This window comes from Pinus tabuliformis, chromosome 3_1 (assembly GCF_031772625.1).
Source record: "Pinus tabuliformis cultivar Carrire ecotype Pingquan chromosome 3_1, CPIR1, whole genome shotgun sequence".
Taxonomy (NCBI): domain Eukaryota; kingdom Viridiplantae; phylum Streptophyta; class Pinopsida; order Pinales; family Pinaceae; genus Pinus; species Pinus tabuliformis.
In genome coordinates, this window is record NC_142301.1 from 703,982,519 (window position 1) to 703,993,408 (window position 10,890).

Consider the following 10,890-nt stretch of genomic DNA (forward strand, 5'->3'; position numbering starts at 1 on the left):
GATAGGAATCAGGATGAATATATACGATATATTCAGCGAGCGTTTTATGCTTTCTTAGATATGAGTTCCGTAATAAATCACAATGGCTTCTTTTACACACGAAACTTTTCCCCAATATTCAAACATGACGGATCTCACCCACTCACCAATATGTAAACGTGACAGACTTCACCTACCCACTCAAATAATAACCCAAATGTTAACCCACCAATGAATTTTCTTAGTTCCACCCAACTACCATATGCAAAATGATAGATCTCAACGACCCACTCACCATATGCAAAAAGATAGATCTCAACGACCCACCCGCCCAATTTCTAGAGTTCAGTCAAGTGACTTAATAAGTTTTTTGGACAGTAGATATCACATCCGTGACAGAGGTCCTAAAACCATGGAGGGCCATCAACAAACCATGGGGTTCATCAACTTCCCGAGGATAAAGAAACATGGAAGGCCATTAACTTCTTTGAGGACAGAGAAACGTAAGACACGGTTTGCCACCTACTTGTAGAATGGCCCACTTTTCCATCCAAGCTGGTGGAGTGCATCAAGTGACTGAATAATTTCCACATTGGTGACAGAGGTGCCCAAAACCAGGGAGAATAATCAATCAACTTCCTGAGTACAGATAAATGTAAGCTACTGGTTCTCACAACAAACGTTACAAATAAGTAAAACATCTGCAAAATAGAAACAGCGACCATAATAGGTGTTAGATATTGCCTCAAGCATATATAAGTGCATAATAACTTGGCAATCATAAATCTCAAGCACATCTGATCACATTTAATGAGAACAAGGTAGCTACCTTATTTAAGGACCAAGGTAAATGCTAACTTTTAATCAGCAGCGATCAAGCTCAATGTACAGTATACACAACCTTAGGCAGAGGCCATGGGGACCAGCTTTTACAATGCTTCTGTAGCCAGCAACCATGGAAATGCAGAAAACACATAAACTAATCTATTAACATCAGAGAAACAAAACACTACGCGGCAAATCAACATATTATTTCAGAAGAACATATATCTCACTTTCTGAATCAGACATTCTCTCTGTCTACCTACAAATTAAAGAACAAACAGTTTTTTTTTATTGCCTGCCCCATTCTTCTTGCACCAAGCCGCAGCCAGCGCCGCTGTCTTCGTAAATTCTGCCATGTCTTTCACATTCCTTTTTAGAGCTGTTTTTGCTTCTTCAAAACTGTCCATGAATTGGACGGATTTTTGTCATTTTCATAATCTGTCGTTCTTTCCAGCGGAGGACAATATCATTGCCGTCTGCAAAATCTGCTCTGGTTAATCTTGTGGGCCTGGTAGGATCTCCCCTCTTATTTGGGTAGGATAGGGAGCTTTGCCCTTTGCAAAATCTGCTGTGGTTTAGATTTGGGTCTTTTTTTTTGAAGGTAGGTTTCAGGGAAAAATTTTTTGTGAACATGTGAAGAGGGAAATAGACAACACAACCGCTAATTACAATAATAAATTATTAAATAGTATAATAACCGAGTGTTGGGGTTTAGATTTCGGGTTTTTCGGAGAGAGACAATTCAATCAAAAGTGACCCTAACAACTAATAACCTAACCGAGTTTAAACTTGTTAAGTATAACCTCCGCAAAACCTGAACCTTCCCACAACATGCTTTGTGCTTTGAATGCATATGTAAATGGTATTGAAGTAATACCTCGGGGCTTCATCTTCTGTCTTTCACTCTCCTTTTATGAGTTGTTTTTGCATCTCTCGAAATTGTCCGACTCCTAAACCATCGTCAATTATCTGACATTTGAAACTTGTGCAGCCTCATGATCATGAAGTTTTAGAGTTTGAGCTCTGATTAACCCCCCAATATACGCACTTTACTGAAATGCCGCAACTGATTCCTGGAGCTCCTCAAAGACACACGGCCAGTAAAAATCACCCAAGCTGTCTTTTACTGAAATGCCGCAACTGATTCCTGAAGCTCCTCAAAGACACACGGCCAGTAATAACCTCGTCTTGGTGCAGAAGCCCGTGATGCTCTTTTCAATAACCAGAGCAGAAGAATAGGCCAGACTGAAAACAATCAACAACTCATTTCATAAAAGAAAATAATAATTATTATTATATAAATTTAAAGTTACAATTAACTAAGACATATTAAATTAGACACATTAAATTGGTGTATGGTTTTTCTCTGGTTTGTAAAATAAAAAACCCATCTCCAATATATAATTTATAACTCTGGATTTGAATTCACACATACAACAATTTACAATTGAAAAAAAAAATGTATATATTGTACCGATGATAACGCACGGACATACTTAATCCGGTGATTATCAGATCGCAGACCATAGAAATAATAATCGACATACTTTATCCCGTGATGTTCAGATAAAAGACCATAGAAATATGTATTGCAACGAACCAATATCGATGTTTATCTAAGGATTGCTTTTGTTATGAAATTGGTAGACATGACACATGCTTTGGTTCATAAGTGAATATTGTGAAATCCATTGTATAAAAAGCCTTATCATCGCAAATGACGGCATGTTGTAGCGTTCCGGGCAGTCGGTTTGCTCGCTCCCGGGTCGCGTTAGAGCTCTCTGGAGTTGCACTCGCGTTAGAGCTCTGTGGAGCTGCACGATGATGCAGCGTATTTGATCCCATGGTGTTTATACAGGTGATGTTCTATATGACGGTTGTTTCAGCGTATCTATGTATGATATGACGGCTGTTTCAGCGTATGTATGTATGATATGATGATTAGTTAGCTCGGTCCGACAATATAGTGTAATTAAAAAAAGGCCCCATTCAACTTCGTGGAAACTAGCCCCTTCCATTAAAAAAAAAAGCCTTATCATCCTACAATTTAAAGATAATACTAATAACCGAAAAAAATGTATCTTAAAAATAATACTGATAACCGAGAAAAATGTATCTTAACAATAGCAAAGAAATTACCCGTTAAATTTAAGGGGAATCTAAAAACAATTTCTACCTTGCAAACTGACTTAAACCATCATAATTTAAACAGCTTTAATACTATGAATACATTTATCTTTAAATTATATAAGGCCTGATATACTTTGGTATACTTCCATCGACAGACATCATTATAACCATAAAGATCAAGTCCGTTCAACTAGCTCTCATAGCAAAAATGTTCTAGCCGACAAGTAACAGGGGCTTTTCGAAATGGGAATGACAGTTAACCACGTCAAACAATCAATCAAAGATTCCAACACAAACACGAAGCGACACAGACATCCGAACACAACCGGCTCGGATGACTGGGAAGGTTATCCCTCCCCAAGAAACCAAAATAAAACGTTTTATTAATAAGATGGCCCGCCTGCAAGCGCACCTGCAAAGGCAACGCCATATCAAAACCCTAACAAAGCTTTAAAGGCTATGGGGTTTTACACTCATCCATTACCTTTCACTTCTGAACAAAAACTTCTTAAAGAAGGAGAATACAAGATCGAAACGAATCCCCGCTATTTTAGACCTACTGTACACAATTTTCCATAAGCTTACCCCTCCTCTCGAAAAATAAATGTCCGAAATTATAGCATGACAACGCTCGCTAAACATCTTCATGTTGGGGGATTTTTGATGGGGAAAAATACCAAAAACCAAATATTCAAACACACAGAGGCAATGCTCTGTTTTTTTTGCTTCAGGATCTTTTATGCAGGCAAACTTAAAAAAATTTCACTCAGAGACAGAGTATTTTACCATAAGAGATTTCTATTCATTAAAAACAAAAAAAATTCACTCTGTCTTCATATGAGAATTTACACTGCTGGTAAATTCCCAATAACATTTACTGCTGTAAAACCTCCATTCACATTTACTGGTGTAAAACACTTTTACATGCTGCTGTAAAAACAAAACTTACAGAGTTACAATAACTCGCTCCACCATTATCTTTATGCACTGCTGTGCAAAACCACACATGGTTTTTCGCTATGCCAAAAAAAATTACATCACCTGGTTCTTATCTTTTTACACACTGCTGTGTGTTCAATACATACCACACATGGTTTTCGCTGCACCACTGTTTCTTTTGATGGCCAACATATATATAAAACATTACAGCCTATTGGTTTTTACTCCCGCACGTTTCTCAAAAATGGTCAACACTTAAAAAAAAAATTACATACATATATCCCATACAAAATTTATGTAATAAGCATATACGCCCATACCCCCGATATATAAAAAACATTAAAATTTAAACCCTTACCAATACTTCTACGGTAACAATTAATTCCATAATTATTTTACTGCGGTCAACCATGCTTTTAATTTACTCCACGCAATAGCATTAATGTATGTTCGTATGCAGGTTTGGGCAATCAACGGTTGAAAGGAGTGAAGCAGATCGAACGGCGAAAATGATATCGGAAGCCCTGAGCGCGGACTTGAAAGTTTATCAAAAATTATTTAAAATGTTGTCGGGTCCGCTCCATCGCATCGCAACTTTACTCATGTTAAAGACCCCGACCCTATGATATTGCCGATAGCGATGTGCCGATAGCGATATCGGCGATCGCTCGTCGGAAACACAAAAGCTTCTTTATAATTCCTTCACTTCGACTTTGCCGATGCGATATCGGCGATCGCAGTTGAAATTATATTTTCAACACTCCCCTTTAATTTCAACTGTCGGGCATTCAATCATACCCAAACACTTCCTCAAAAATTCAAAGCTCTTCTGATCCAATGGCTTTGTCAAAATGTCTGCTACCTGTTCCTGAGTACTGCAATGTTGTAAACTGATTTCTCCATTGCTTACCAATTCTCTGATGTAGTGAAACCTTGTATCAATGTGTTTCGTTCTCTTATGAAACACTGAATTCTTTGACAATGCGATAGCTGAGCTATTGTCACAAAAGATGACTGTCGCTTTTGCCTGCTCTTGGCCTAAGCTTCTCAACATTCTTCTCATCCACACTGCTTGACATGCTGCTGCTGTAGCTGCCACATATTCAGCCTCTGCTGTAGACAATGCTACAATGGACTGCTTCTTAGAAGCCCATGAAATGGCTCCTGAACCCATATGAAACACATAACCGGAAGTGCTCTTTCGATCATCTACACTTCCAGCCCAATCGCTGTCAGTGTATCCAACCAAATCTGAATGTTCTGAGGCATGATATAAAATTCCAAACATTTTAGTGCCTTTGACATACCTCAAAATTCTCTTTGCTGCCTGCCAATGTGCCTCCTTTGGCCTCTCCATAAATCTGGAAATTAAACTAACAGCATACATTAAATCAGGCCTAGTTGCTGTTAAATACATAAGACTGCCCACAATGCTTTTGTAGAGGCTAGGATCAAAATCCTTGCTGCTGTCCTCTCTGCTGAGCTTTAATCCCATCACTGTGGGAGTGATTGCTGCCTTGCACTCTTGCATGTTAAATCTGCTCAAAACTTGATTTACATATCTTGCTTGAGATATAAAAATTCCTTTTTCATTTTGATCTACTTCTATGCCTAAGAAGTATCTCAACAAACCCATGTCAGTCATTTCAAATTCATCCTTCATGACTGATTTAAAATTCTCAATAAGATAAATATCATTTCCAGTGAAAATAACATCATCTACATACAAGACAACAATTAAAAATTTACCATCCTTTTCTTTGATGTAGACTGTGGGTTCTCCTTCACATTTGTCAAATTCATTATCCAATAGATAAGAGTCTATCATGCTGTACCATGCTCTTGGTGCTTGCTTCAGCCCATAAAGAGCTTTCTTCAATTTGCACACTTTGTGCTCTTCACCTTTCTTCTCATATCCGAGAGGCTGTTCCACATAGACCTCTTCCATTAACACTCCATTTAGGAATGCTGATTTCACATCCATTTGGTAGACTTTCCATTTGTTTTGTGCTGCTGTGGACAGCACTGCTCTCACGGTTTCCATTCTTGCAACCGGGGCGAAAGTCTCCTCATAATCTCTCCCGTACTGCTGCTTGTACCCTTTGACAACCAGCCTTGCCTTATGTCTTTCTATTTTTCCTTCAACATTGCACTTGGTTTTATAAACCCATTTCACACCAATGACTTCTTTGCCTTTTGGTAACTCAACCAAATCCCATGTTTTGTTTCTCTCTATGGCATTCATCTCCTCATCCATAGCTTCTATCCATTTCCTATCTTTGATTGCATCCTCGAAATGAATAGGATCATCAACATGACAATACAAGGCAAATAAGGAATTCATTCCTTCATCATAAATGTCACTTAGATTTCTAAACTTCTTACCTCTTTCACTTGGTGTGCAAGTGCTTGAATATGCACTTGAATTTCCTCCTTGTGGTGTGCTTGGAGAAGCACTCTCATTGATCCTCAATGGTGTACCTTGCTGTCCTTGTGTTGTTCTCAATGGTGTCCCTTGTTTTCCTTGTGTTGGCGCTGCTGTTTGGGGATGTATTTCAGCCACTTCCTCTTTATCTTCATCATGAGACAAACAGTTCTTGACATTCACTGTTTTCTCTATGCTTCCATCCCAAGCTTCCTCTTCAATGAATTGAACATCTCTGCTTACAAAGAACTTCTTGGTAGATGGGATGTACAGCCTATAGGCTTTGGATTCATCACTGTATCCAATGAAGATGCATTTCTCCCCTTTGCTGTCCAACTTCCTCCTTAGCTGATCTGGTATGTGTGCATAGGCCACACACCCAAAAACTCTCATGTGGGTGACTCCTTGCTCTCTCCCACTCCATGCCTCTTCTAGCACCTTGTTCATGACTGCTTTTGTAGGACACCTGTTCAATATATAAACTGCACAATGTACAGCGTCAGCCCAATACTCATTTGGCAAATGCTTTGCCTTCAACATGCTCCTCGCCATATCCATGATGGTCCTGTTCTTCCTTTCAGCAACTCCATTTTGCTGTGGGGTGTACCGAGTTGTGAACTGTTTATGTATTCCATTTTCTCTACAAAACTTTAGGAATTCCTTGGAGATATACTCACCTCCTCTATCAGTTCTTAATACTTTTATGTGCAGCCCGCTTTGGTTCTCCACAAGTGCTTTGAAGTTTTGAAATTTCTCAAAGACTTCACTTTTGTTCTTGAGGAAATATATCCAAGTCTTTCTTGTAAAATCATCAATGAATGTCAAGAAATATAGGCTGCCAGCTAATGATGGAGCTTGCATTGGTCCACACAAGTCTGAGTGGATAATCTCTAAGGGTGCCTTTGCCCTTATACTTTTCCCTGATGGAAAAATCTCTCTATGTTGTTTGCCCAATATACAACCTTCACAAAGGTTGTCCGGCTTCTCTATCAATGGTAATCCTCTTACCATTCCTTTTCTGCTCAATAAGTTTAGACCTCCAAAATTTAGATGCCTGAATCTCAAGTGCCATAACCAGTTCTCATCCTTTGGCACGCTTTGAAAGGCCTCTTGGGTGACTGCTACCATTTCCCTTTTGTTCTTCATGTCTGCCCTGATCCGGAGAGGGAACATCCTGTTCCTTGTCATCTTCACTTCAGCAATGCATCTTTTGCTGGGTGGTATATCCATGATGGTGCACACATCATTTTTAAAGAAAACATTGTACCCCTTATGGACAAGCTGTCCAATACTCAAGAGATTACATTTCATTCCGGGGACATAGTAGACATCTGCTATGGTTTTCCTTTCTCCTTGCTTTGAAAGTATTTTTATTTCTCATTTTCCCATAACAGACACTTTACTATCAGTTCCTAGTGTGACTTCTGATTTCACATTTTTATCTAGGGCAGAAAAGAAGGCTATGTTTCCGGTCATATGGTTGCTGCAACCTGAGTCTAAAAACCATATGTCCTCACTATGTGTTTCAGCCATGTTACAAGCTAACAGGACATTTTCTTGACTGTTGTTTTCTCTTGTAACATTTGCATTTTGTTTGCTGTTCATATCATGTTGTTTCTTTCTACAATCACTAGCATAATGTCCATACTTTTTGCAATAATAGCATTGAACATTAGATTTATCATACCTTTGTCCTTGAGCATGATGTTGATCTCTTTGTTGGCTGCTGCCTTGACCTTGGTTCTGATTTGGATTGCTGCCACTTCCTTGTGCATTTGATGAGCTGTTCCTTCCTCCTCTGTTCTGGCTTCTGCCTCTTCCTCTTCGGTTTCCTCTTCCTTGACCTCTTCCTCTTCCAAAGGACATCTGGGTCTTGAAGGCTTGCTCAAGGGATGAGTTTTCATTCCTACTCAACCTCTGCTCATGAGTTATCAGTGATGCATGTAGCTCATCAACTGAATAGTTTGAGAGATCCTTTGTCCCTTCAATGGTGGTGACTATGGCATCAAACTTTGAGGGTAAGACCCTCAATATTTTCTCCACTATTCTTCTATCTTCAATGGTTTCTCCATGAGTTCTCATTTGTGTGATTACACCAATCACATGAGTGAAGAATGAGTCAATGTTATCTGACTCCTTCATGTTCAAGTTCTCAAAATCCTTTCTCAGCAATTGTAGTTTTGCTGTCTTCACTCTCTTCATGCCTTGATAGGCTGTCTTAAGGGTTTGCCATGCTTCATTTGATGTTTTAGCTGCTGCTATCCTTGGAAACATACTCTGGTCTACTGCTAGATGCAACAATAAAATAGCCTTTGCATCCTTCTTCCTATTGCTCTTCAGCTGATCTCTCTCTCCCTGAGTTAGTGCATTGAACTCATTTTCATCTGCTACTTCTTCAAAACCTTCCTCAACTATTTCCCATAAATCTTGAGAGGCAAATAGGGCTCTCATAGTTATTGACCAGTAGTCATAGTTCTTCCCATTAAACTGTGGGAGTTGGGTGTTAAACAAACCCATACCAGTGCTTGTGCTGGCCATTCCTTGACTGTGTATTTAAAAAGAACTGACTGTTTCTTTCAGCAGCAACACAAAGAAAAATCTTTGAGAAATACCTGAACCCTTTGTTGTCTGAGTCTTCTGTCTGACTGAGAAGTTTTGCTGCAGCAACAACCTTCTCCCTTCAGCTTCTTGAACACCTTCAAGAGCCTAAGCCTGCTCTGATACCACTGTTGGGGGATTTTTGATGGGGAAAAATACCAAAAACCAAATATTCAAACACACAGAGGCAATGCTCTGTTTTTTTTGCTTCAGGATCTTTTATGCAGGAAGACTTAAAAAAATTTCACTCAGAGACAGAGTATTTTACCATAAGAGATTTCTATTCATTAAAAACAAAAAAAATTCACTCTGTCTTCATATGAGAATTTACACTGCTGGTAAATTCCCAATAACATTTACTGCTGTAAAACCTCCATTCACATTTACTGGTGTAAAACACTTTTACATGCTGCTGTAAAAACAAAACTTACAGAGTTACAATAACTCGCTCCACCATTATCTTTATGCACTGCTGTGCAAAACCACACATGGTTTTTCGCTATGCCAAAAAAAATTACATCACCTGGTTCTTATCTTTTTACACACTGCTGTGTGTTCAATACATACCACACATGGTTTTCGCTGCACCACTGTTTCTTTTGATGGCCAACATATATATAAAACATTACAGCCTATTGGTTTTTACTGCCGCACGTTTCTCAAAAATGGTCAACACTTAAAAAAAAAATTACATACATATATCCCATACAAAATTTATGTAATAAGCATATACGCCCATACCCCCGATATATAAAAAACATTAAAATTTAAACCCTTACCAATACTTCTACGGTAACAATTAATTCCATAATTATTTTACTGCGGTCAACCATGCTTTTAATTTACTCCACGCAATAGCATTAATGTAAGTTCGTATGCAGGTTTGGGCAATCAACGGTTGAAAGGAGTGAAGCAGATCGAACGGCGAAAATGATATCGGAAGCCCTGAGCGCGGACTTGAAAGTTTATCAAAAATTATTTAAAATGTTGTCGGATCCGTTCCATCGCATCGCAACTTTACTCATGTCAAAGACCCCGACCCTATGATATTGCCGATAGCGATGTGCCGATAGCGATATCGGCGATCGCTCGTCGGAAACACAAAAGCTTCTTTATAATTCCTTCACTTCGACTTTGCCGATGCGATATCGGCGATCGCAGTTGAAATTATATTTTCAACACTTCACAAGGTTCACAAGGTTCGCAAGGGAGATCAAATCTGATGCCTCCATTAAATAAACCGCTTCAAAATATGGTAGTAGCCTCTAACAGGCCTTTAATTCTAAATTATCACATCATAAACCTTGATCACATGGAAAAGGCCTCAATTAGAACTGGTTCTGGCCCCTGCAGTCGAACTGCCAGTTCCAATTCCCCCATTCTCCAGAAGAAGGTATTTATGAGTGATGGAAGTAATAATAACAGAAAGACGGAAGAAAAATTAGCCCGGAAACTCAGTTCGGCACTCTAAACAGACAAATTAACTATTAAATATCAGCAAACGCCAAGAATCGAACCTGAACGTCGTCTGCCAAATAACTAAAGGAACGAGGGTTTGGAAAGCGCTAACCCTGCAATTTAAGGAGATTTGCGAAGAAATTGACGGCTCAGATTAATGATCGGATTTTTTGATCTGATGGTCTAGATTATATCATTGCTTTACGCAATGAGTGTATGTCTGCTGGACAAACACATCATCTGTAACTTTCTATAGCACGCTTGGTCGGTGAGATACATTAATTTTAATGGAAATATCGTTGGAAATCTTGGTGCTGCAAATTTATCGATCCCACATTCAACGTTCAACACTTATGCTTATCCAGCACGCGTGTGGGGCGTTCAACTTTGAATGGTCTCCGATGGATTAATTGTATTCTATTTTAGGTCGATTATCAAATTCTTGGCTGGTTGTTTTATATCCTTCGAAAATTGTTATCATACGTTTGAATATTCCCGTCGTAGACTTTGCTCGTTTTTTGGCTTTTTGATGGGCA

The 10,890-nt window shown here is 38.9% G+C and overlaps 1 long non-coding RNA gene across 1 annotated transcript; it reads right to left on the bottom strand.

Moving 5' to 3' along the window:
* Positions 1–1,752: 1,752 nt before the first annotated feature.
* On the bottom strand, positions 1,753–10,567 carry LOC149189108 (uncharacterized). The gene is made up of 2 exons (XR_016256328.1): positions 10,414–10,567; positions 1,753–2,049 (listed from the first exon to the last, which is right to left on the bottom strand). It is a non-coding gene; the product is annotated as an uncharacterized LOC149189108 (long non-coding RNA).
* Between the last annotated feature and the right edge of the window lie 323 nt (positions 10,568–10,890).